Genomic DNA, 10,788 nt, shown 5'->3' with positions numbered 1-10,788 from the left:
TAAAATTACACGGCCCAGACAATTTTTTTTCTTGCCAAATCATTTAATAGAACCTACCTTCATGGATCTATAAAATTTTTATCAAATGATAAATTTAAACAATAAATCCCTAAATAGTTGATTTTATCGGTTACCAGTTATCATCTTTAATTTAATCTGATTTGCATTAAGTACAGGTTGCTCGATAGTTGCTCGATATTGCTAACTTCCAGGGGTGTGAAACTATGTTATCAGAGTCAAGGGTCGAGTAAATATTACGGAGATACCGAAATAAGTCATAATATAGTGATTTCTAATACGTTCATCCCGTTAACTGATATTGGCGAATGTTTTATGAATAAATATTTATTATTCTGCATAAAATTACTTTCTATCTTAAATAAAACTGTTCGCCCCAAAAAATAGACTGGATACATTTGTTTTTAAATCCATATTACATCACGTTGAGGCCTCCAATTAAAGTCGGCATGGCGAATTGATCTGTTCCGTTACCTCTTACATCCACAAAAAATTGTGAAACCAATCTTCAAAGAAAATATTCTTAAGTCTTAAATATCCATTATATTTACTTGGTATAACGCACGGCATAACTTATTAAGGATCTGGAAATATTTGGAAATAATGTTTTAGCCCAAGAGGGTTCGGCAATCAATTCCTCTCTGCCCACTCCTGGAATTTTATAGAAGTGTTATAATTTTCACGTTTCACTTAAATTATTAACACTCCACCAAAGCTCATTTGTCTACATTCTGGGTACGGTCCAAAAATATACATATACTTCCAAGGCAGCAACTTGATGCCGAATGAGCCTGTGAATCTCATTTATAGATTAAGTAAAGGGGAAATGCCTAATTCAAGGTTAATGAGTTTTCTCGCAAAATATATACGCACATATTTTGAAGAAAAAAGCTTTTATCCTCCGTTGGCAACTCAAATGGTGCTCTTCCATCGACTGTATGAAGATCGTCCATTGATGCTGGCACAAATATGTAACTGCTCTCTTTTCCTGTGAATTCATCGTTTAAAAAAAATATATATATATATATATATATATATATATATATATATATATATATATATATATATATATATACATATATATATATCATATATATTCCCTCTTCTTTTAAGTGGTTTTACAAAGTCCATCGCCAATTTCAGTGACCATGAAGAAGTCAATTTTTTGTATACGTTTTTTCAGCCACTAAACCCACACCCATCATTAAAAAAGGATACGAAATTCCCTTGTTGCTGGTGGATGATATATATTCTCACACACAAAAAATAACTTATATTTTTGTGTTTGCTAAGACTGAGGTGTTAAAAAAGGATAAGGGTGTAGAACCTTGTAGTTTATTAATAAAAAGACAATAACAATAGGCAATGATTAATTTTTAATATGAATTTCCCCCTATTGAGATCAATTTATAATGGAGTTACCTTCCAACAATCCTTCTCTGGCAGGGATTTTTCATTTGTGGAAAAAACCCAGGTGATTTTGCATCCGTTCTAATTTTGAAGAAATATAAGCCTTTTTGAATCAAGATATATTTAACGGAACATAGAGACTTTATTAATTAGTCCCTCTCTTTACCATGTGTCCTTCAAACTTGGAATAATGGCAAATAACAAGACAAAATATTTGTAAATACTTTTTCTATGTAGCTAATTCTCCTTCTAACAATATGTGGAGGTTTAATGTAATACATTGTCTGACTTCAAAAAAAAACACCGATGAGTTGCCTTCGTGAGTAATACGTCTCTCCACATGAAAAACTTTCCTGACATCTCCTGAAATATCTTGTACACATCACTTTCATCAATGTTACAAAAAAAATGCAATTTTATGTGCCCAGAAGATGTTCTATTTAATCTGACCAGTGTATGGTATGGATATCATGTTTTTCTTTAAAAATATATTGTAAAAACACCCCAAAGATAAAAATAAAATGCTGCTACATTAATAAGAATTTCATTTCCTTGCCTGGACACTGAAAGCGTAGTTGTGCTTTGACGGGTGAATGTAACTTCCACCTCTCTCAACTTCAAAATGGAAATGTGATCAATACAGACTACAAATATAAACGTGTAAGAGTCTTATTTACGAAGGCTGTGTAAAAATTGATCATGCATTTTTTTGCATTGTTTATTGTGAAAAATTATACTTTTATGTTATATTGTTAGACGAAGGAATATGTGATCCAAGTTTTATTGTTTTGACTCCAGTAGTACACCAGCGGCATCCGTTGTAATTTGAAATTTTCTGTTAGCCTGCGGCAACGATGGAAGTAAAGATACGAATGCAAGACCCTACACTTCATTTAAATTTTGCTTTCGCCTGGAAAAATCGTCCGCTGAATTCTGTGCAATGACTGCCGTAGACTTATAAAAGTCTATTCTTCCTCATTTAACAACTATAAGATACCTTAAAATGTGTAAAAAATCAATTTCAAGGGAAAGTGAATTCTTAACAGTCATCGTATTAATACCGCTGCTGCCATTGTAAGTGAAGATCATCAAAAAACGTTAAGAGCAACTTCGTAAATATTGACATTTGTAATAGGTGCCGCTTTCACGTTCGTGACAGAAAATTGCGCATAAGACTAGTTGATGCGCGCTGGATTCCGAGACTGTTTATGTACAAACAACAGGACATCGCATGCAGACTTTCATTATTTTTTTCAGGAGTAAAAGATAACGCTTACCTGGGAAACACCCGAAGTTACTTATACTGCCTTTGAGCTAACTACATCTACTACTACTCTTTGTACCCGACCATTCAACAAGTTCTAAATCCAACCCAGGATATTTTTATTTATGCCATTTGCATATAGCTTTGCGAGCAGTTTACTATGAGGTATAGGTACTTCGTAGAAAGCTTTTTTAAAATCTAGAAAACCGCGTTCAATGGAAAATTTCTCTCTCCCGAACTAAGGATATCATGAACGAAAAGGCGTAAGTTGTGTCTCGCAGAATTTACCCTTTCGGAAACCGTGCTGATTCAATGAATTTTTCGACATCCCTGGAATGTGTGCATGTGCATGTTGATCCACCAAACACAAATATATATGGAGCATATTATAAGGATGCACTGAATTATAAGTACGTTCCTCAACCTTCCCATAGTCCTAGGCCTATGCCCATGTGATTTTTTCCTGTTTCCCAATGAGCAGAAACACCGTGAAGAGCGTTTTTCATCGTCAGAAGCAATGTTGAAAGATGCTGAGGCGATTCTGAAGGAACTATAAAAAAATGGCTTTTGACAGCATGCCTTTGAAAACTTGGGAAAAATAAGTGAAGAGTGCATTCAATGTGGACTATTTTGTGGAGGAAAAATCGTGTTGGAGATGAGTACGGGTATGTTGTTTGAAACAAATATGACCATTCTCTTTATTGAACAAAACTCGTATGTTTTCTCACGTCTTTTCAACTTACACCTTATGGGAGAACAAATTGATTTTTGTGGAAACAAAGTTCCCTTCACTATTTCACCGATTCTCATCTGGTTACGAATTGTCAGATAAGCAATAATAGCCACCGTCAACGTAAAGTTATCTTTGGCGAAAAGAAACCTCGGGGCGTAGGATTCCGGCGTTCCGTATGCCCCGGTTGGAAACTTGAATTGTACATAAGTCACCTAATTAGCGAGTGTCTGTTATCATCTCGCTCTTCACCGTCGCGATGGAACTTCACTTACGTAAGATCCCCAGCAGGGGAATATGGGGCAGGTGATGGCTGTCGAGGGAATACGAACACAGAGGGTCTTGACACCAATGGCTAAAACTCGACGAAATATAAACTATTATCGCTTTAGTTTATGGCGTGAATTAGAAAAAATATCAAAACATTCCAATCGATAAATTTTAGGGTATGGAAAATTTTCGCATTACCACATGTAAATATTTCTCATTCGATTCCCAAGGAAATTTATATATTATGTCGTATACCATTGTTTTTAATCGATAGCGGCTGTGTAAATAAGGTTAACAAATAAATATTACAAATTTCGCAGGAATATGTTAGATAATAATTTAATTTTTCACATTTAACTCAGCGATTGAAATCAAATAATATTTTATTGGGTGTAAGAACCATGATTAATATCAGAATTTTTTTAATTGCTCAATTCTTTTCGATTTATTTAATTTGAAGATAACCATAAGTTGTAAGTTGATTTGATATTTCTTGGTTATTAGTTATCATTCTAAAGTAACAATTTCACTTTCAAGATAACTGACCTCGACATATTAGCAGTGTCTTGAGCACGAACATCTACAAATATTAATTCGCCAGCCTTTACCGTCAAACTGCGGCACTTTACGGTTCAATGCAAACTTAATGTCCACCTCCTTGCACAACTATAAAAAAGAACTAGCCGACATCATTTGAAGGATATAACAGAGAAATGATTCGGGAACCAAATTGGCATACCACTACAAAGAACAGTCAAATTCTAAGTACACAGAAGGAAAATCAGCAAATAGCTCATGAAACTTCATAGCTATAGATTCATAGCTGCACTCGCAAAGTTAACGAATAAAAAATCTCAACATTCCAACATTTTGATCCAATATAAAACATGATCAAGTATAAGGGGAGACAAAAAAAGTAAAGGAGATTGGAGGAAAAAATGAGAAAACCCACAAGAGATGAAAAAATTAGACCCGTAAGAAGGATGACAAGACTGATCGACTCCAACGAAATGAGAATCGCAGCAAGCAGGACAATTACAAGTATTTTTATGGCTACATGATATTGAAATTTATAACAAAGATCATTCATTCCATAGCACAGAAAAACCGGCTTGGATGTGACCAATCTCAACGCAATTTTAATTTCAAAGGTTTGTTAAAAAATACATGTAATATTAAATATAGGTCCAACAATATATACTACTATTATATATTGCTAGATAGGTCCAACTATCCACCAATTTATCCATCCCTGGTAGTGTCAACGAAATATGAATTATAGAATTAATCTCAAGAAATTTTATTTTTGCTTCATTGAGTCGTATATAGACTCACTGATATTATACTTTATGTGAAAATGCCACTCATCCCACAAATTTTATTAAATATACTGATTTTTTGGGAATTTTCAAGACTGCGAAAATAGCCGATACTCTTGAAAACGACGCGACGTCATCAAATTTTAAAAGTTACTTGCTGTGTTAAATTTCCCACAGTATCCGATTTAAAAAATTTACAATATATTTTTACATGGAATAATAGTTATAATTAGACCAAGACAATGTGATTACCATGGCCTGGGTATGATGAAATATTGCATGAAACATAATCACAATAAATTCAAGGTAGAAAGAAGCATGAAGGCTTAAGTTAAACATAATGCTGGAGGGAATAAACTGGACCAGGTGGAGCAGTTCACATATTTGCGAGGTCTTCTGGGGGAAAATGGGCGTAACAGGTATTTGGAGAATGATTTCGTTGACGAAAGAAGCATTTACTAGACGGTAATCTACGGTGGGTACATTAATTAACGAATAAAAGATAAATAGACTCTTTAATATTAAGCGTAGCGCTTCGTGAATTCAACGTTGTTCTAACGTGTTGGCAGGGGAAATAATCCATAAATTAAGTTGCGTATGGGATTAGCAAGCAAGCTTAAAATATAGTGGGAGAAGGAGACATTACGAGGCGCAATTCAAAGAAGGTAGGAAAAGTGGGGGGCTCTTAGACGCAGTGAAGGGCGTTATAGAAAGGAAAGCGTTACGTCAGCGAGATATAGAAAGGAAAAGAATTCACTTTTTTGAATGGAATGAAAACAGGTAGAGAGTATGGAGAAATGGATAGGGTAAATACTATAGGGAAAACAAGAGGAAATGCACGCGAACGCGTAATGCATTAAAGCTGTTCGGCAATGTTCAAAACCTACCTGTAATAGCTAGATTACCAATAATAATTTTTGAATTCTGACCATCTCGATTCCCAATATCCGCTTTACTCTGCCGAAGAGATATATTGTCTGGTAGCTGATACTCACTGAAAGTTGGCACTGGCATGGAAGGTAAATATTCCCTAATTTCAACAGCTTTTCTAGATTTCTCGATAAAAATTATGATCAGTTTCCGACGACCATCAACTCAAACTCATTCCTCTGGCCGGTTAATTTAGTATGGATTCGTCAAGAAAAGACGCCCGCCTCGTATCTCCCGCTGTCATCTTCCGTCCATCTCTCCATTTCCTCATCCCAAGTCAAATTAGGATTAGGAAGTCCCAACTGTAAATATGCAAGGGAGAATGCCCCTCGGGTTGGTCTCCAAGACAAGAGAGACAAACGTCGGAACATTTGACTTAGTCCGCCGCGGGATGTCCTGAGGGAACGGCTTTAATCAAGCTAATACCCAGCGAACTCATCGAAAGGCTAAAGTTGGATGAATATACTGGAACCGGTGTCATGAAATTCTGCGCAAAGCAAGCAAGTAGCTGCTGGAAATGCCCTACAGTTGAAGGTGATCCATTATTAGTTTTATAGCGTGAATGTGAAAGTCAAAGAAAGTTCTGCGGCGGTAACTTTAGTAGCAGACACCCAATGATATGCAGGCGATCTCTGGAAAAAAAAGGTCTTGTTCCTTAACAACCCTTACATATTCGTCAAGCGGGTCGACCTAGTGCGGTGGCTAATGTACTGGCTTCCCTCCCCGATCAAAGTCCGGAGGTATATAATGTTTTTTTCAGCCCTACTTGCGGAAATCAAGCATATTTGGAGATCATTTCAAGTGGACTGTACTCGTACGTCAAATCATTGGACGGGACGTTAAACCGTGGGCCCCTTGGAACCTTCAGTTATGAGTAGGTCCTTACTATATTACCCACCTATCCTAATGGTGCAAATAATCTTAGCTCTCGGTCGCCACCCCGACTAATAACTACTGCCAGAAATTCTCAGTTAAACTGGACGTCAAGGTAGCTTAACTGGTCATAGCGTGCGGCTGAAAATCAAGGAAGAGTTCTGGTCTATAAGGATGATTTTCTGCGGTAAAATATGTTACAAAATAATCTCTGACATGCATTCCTCAATGAATCGCATCAATGAACATACCAAGATCTGAAAAAATATAACCGACACCTTACTCTTGCCACAGAATGGAATGGTTTACCGGTTATCTGGACGCCGAACGAAGAAGAGCATTTGAGCTTCTATCAATAAAGGAAGTAATGCAAATTTTTTGAAGAGAAAAATATGGTAACAAGGAATTTTTTACCAATAAAATTTGTGTATACTACCTTGATCAAAAAGTTCCCGGAATAACCACCGTGTGGCGCTCCCATCGTTCCGATTTGAGTTCTGTTTTTTTTGTTAAATTGGTACATCTGTTGTTGATATTCCCTTTAAATCTTAGTGTCATAACTTGACATTTGCAAAAGTTACGTAGCCAAGAGTACATCTATCTCTGTGTGTGTTGGCGATTTTTTACAATTTCAGAAATGGATTTAAATTTGCAACAACGAACTTGTATTAAATTTTGCGTAAAAAACGGATTTAGTGGCGCACGGACGTTGGAAATGTTGGAAAAGTGTTTCGGCAACGATTCTCTAAAAAAAACGGTCGTTTACCAGTGGCACGAGCGGTTCAGAAGTGGTCGTGAGTCAATCGAAGATGATGAACGCAGTGGCAGACCATCGACATCGAAAGTCGGTGAAAAAATTGATAAAGTAAAAGAAATGTTGGTCAATAACCGCAAATTAACCATCAGAGAAATAGCGGAGGACTTGAACATTGCCTATGGATCCGCCCAAGACATTGTGGTTAATGATTTGGGTTAGCAGCAAAGTTGGTGCCAAAAGACCTCAATTTCATGCAAAAAAGAGACCGTGTTGACGTCGCAAAAGACATGATTTGCGAGGCTGAATCCGATCCCACATTCATCAAAAGGATCATTACTGGAGACGAGACGTGGGTTTATGAGTACGACACGCAATCCAGACATCAGGCAAGTGAATGGCGTTCACCAAATGAGCCGAGACCAAAAAAACCACGTCGTTTTCAGTCAAAAAAGAAGGCAATGCTGACGGTTTTCATGGATTACAACGGTGTAGTGCATCATGAATTTTTGCCAGAAGGCCAGACAGTAAACAAAGAGTATTATTTGGGCTTTATGAGACGTTTGCGTGAAGCAATTCGCCGAAAGAGACCAGAAATGTGGGCAGAAAACTCGTGGATTTTGCACCATGATAACGCACCGTCGCACAGTGCTATCATTATTCGTAATTTTTTGACGAAAAATGCAACAAATACCATCCAACAGCCACCGAATTCACCTGATTTGGCTCCCTGTGACTTCTTTCTGTTCAATCGAGTTAAAAAACCATTACGGGGAACGCGTTTTAGCAGCCGAGAGGAAGTAATGGAAAAATCGCAGGAAGCACTGATGGACATACCGAAAACCGAATATAAAAAATGTTTCGAGGATTGGATCAAGCGCTGGCATAAGTGTGTTGCAGTCGATGGGGATTACTTTGAAGGGGACAATATAGATTTAGATGAATAAACTTGTATTTTTAATTTTCTGAATAAATTCCGGGAAATTTTTGATCAAGGTAGTATATGCGTAGGTAACAAGGAATTTGTTACCTACGCATAGTAGGAAATTATTTTGACAGAAGCATACTGTTTCTCGTCCATTAGACCTCAAACCGTATACGTTGTAAGAATTTGGACACATCCCAAGAAACAGCGATTCAAGAATTGAGCAAAGTACAGAGAAAAACTGCGCAATACACAGAAAACAGCCATAGTAGAACACAGTAACAGAAAATGTGTAAGCCTTTATTGCGTAACCTTCGGATGGGAGTCCCTGGAGAGTCAAAAATTCAACTCAGAATTAAATTTATCATAAAGGTATCAAATGGATTTTAGCATATACACAGATCATAAATTACATTAAATTCCATCCAATTTGAATGAAATTAAGGGAAGTAAACAGGATCAAATTTTGTGCTATGTTACTCAGGGATTAGGTGCAAAGTAATGTGTAGTACTAAGGTCCGTCATAAGCCTAATCCAACCTGCTAAATAAAACAATTTCTCTGAACACAATCAGGCACCTCAAAGTAAAACCATGCCCCTACCAAGTATCATCTACCGTGATACGAAAATCTCACATCCTAAGATTACTGTGACATGTGGAACGATTTCCTAAAATTTTATCATTAACAGAAGTCTACCAGGTTATGGCGGATTAGTGATGGGTCTTCACACTACACACCACTGTGATACTTAGTCCTAACATACATGACCTAAATATCCTTAAAACCGCTACTTCGTAGTATATTAACTCATTATTTAGCCCTAAATCCCACAATCTCTCCCCGACTCTTAGTAACGCCTGAATCAACTTGTCCTGCTTTCGAATTTCTACCAAGAGCCGCCTCTCTTAACCTAACATCCCCAGAACTTCATGGATGGTTATATTTCCCGCCCATTTTTTCTCCATTCGTCTTCACTTCTCGAAGGCCTCCAATCTACGATTTTCCTCTAGCCTCAACGATCAATTTTACAAGCAATACAAAAATACGCTTCATATTAAAGTTGTAGCCAGTCTACTCTTTTCATTATTACTAAATGTACCAGTCATCCACTCCCCTCTCGAGCATTAAAGTTTTAAAAAATAAGATAGTGAGATTTTGCGCTCAACAATTACACAATCTAAGCCCAGATCGGAAGAAAACTTATCTAATCTAATATTTTATCACCAGTTCGGAAGAAAACGACAGCATTGTGGAGATGCGAGAATACCATCGCACCGCCAAAGTATTGGATTAATATTTCCCTCACAAATCACGACCAAAACAAAAAGAGAAAATAAAATACACTAGCAAATGGAAATGACTCTTCACTGGCTTTATATGCCTTAAAGTTAGGGTTCGGATAAGAGGAGAGAGAAGTGAAGAGTCAGGCGTGATGTTGTGGAATCGAGACATAATAGAAACTTCGTTGCAATTTTCCACAATTAAAACTTTATTTCGACCATGGTTTCGATACACTGTATCATCATCAGGTGATGATCGACCTGATGATGATATAGTGTATCGAAACCATGGTCGAAATAAAGTTTTAATTGTGGAAAATTGCAGCAAAGTTTTTATTAAGAGGAGAGAGGCTTAATTTGTGGTGATAAAAATTAACAAAGATAACGCCTTATGTGTACTGCTGACTTCATCGGAAAGACTTTCAACGAGATTCCTCGTCACTTCATTTGGAAATAATCTTAAGTAGTCTACTGAGTAAAGGTAAGTTTTTTAACGCTCCATCATACTATTTTGTACCATAATGAAAGCCATTATTACTAAATGTTGGTGGAAAAAGAGTATATTAAATATGTATGCTGCACAATCAATCCCTTTCCTTCATTTACTCTTATTACCTCTCCTAATCCTACCTGCAGCTTCATTTAAGTATTTTCGTACATTTTTTATTCTCTCAAATGAATGTAATGGTTTCCAGGAGAGTTATCTTGGCATAAATATATTTTTAATTAAAGGTTTCCCAAATTAAATCCTTTCGTAATTCCTCGCTATCATTTTAATCAACGAGAAGGTTGGTTTTATAAGCGGGGCCACAGCTCACCTTGATATGTACGGTAAACTACTCACGGTACGGCGTGTGAAGTTGGCACTGGGTGTCAGGAGGAGGTGATTGAGATTCTTCCTTCTTGTTTGCCGACTTCAGTTTCCCAGGAAGGTTAGGCACCCGCTGGATCTAACACAAGCTAGGCAGGACAGTTCCCAAATACGCCAGGAATCGAAGCCGGCTATAAAAAGC

Source organism: Hetaerina americana, unplaced genomic scaffold (genome assembly GCF_022747635.1).
Source record: "Hetaerina americana unplaced genomic scaffold, ioHetAmer1.1.p SCAF_8, whole genome shotgun sequence".
In the NCBI taxonomy this organism is placed as follows: Eukaryota; Metazoa; Arthropoda; class Insecta; order Odonata; family Calopterygidae; genus Hetaerina; species Hetaerina americana.
The sequence above is the reverse complement of the archived record's forward strand: the minus strand, read 5'-3'. Positions refer to the sequence as shown.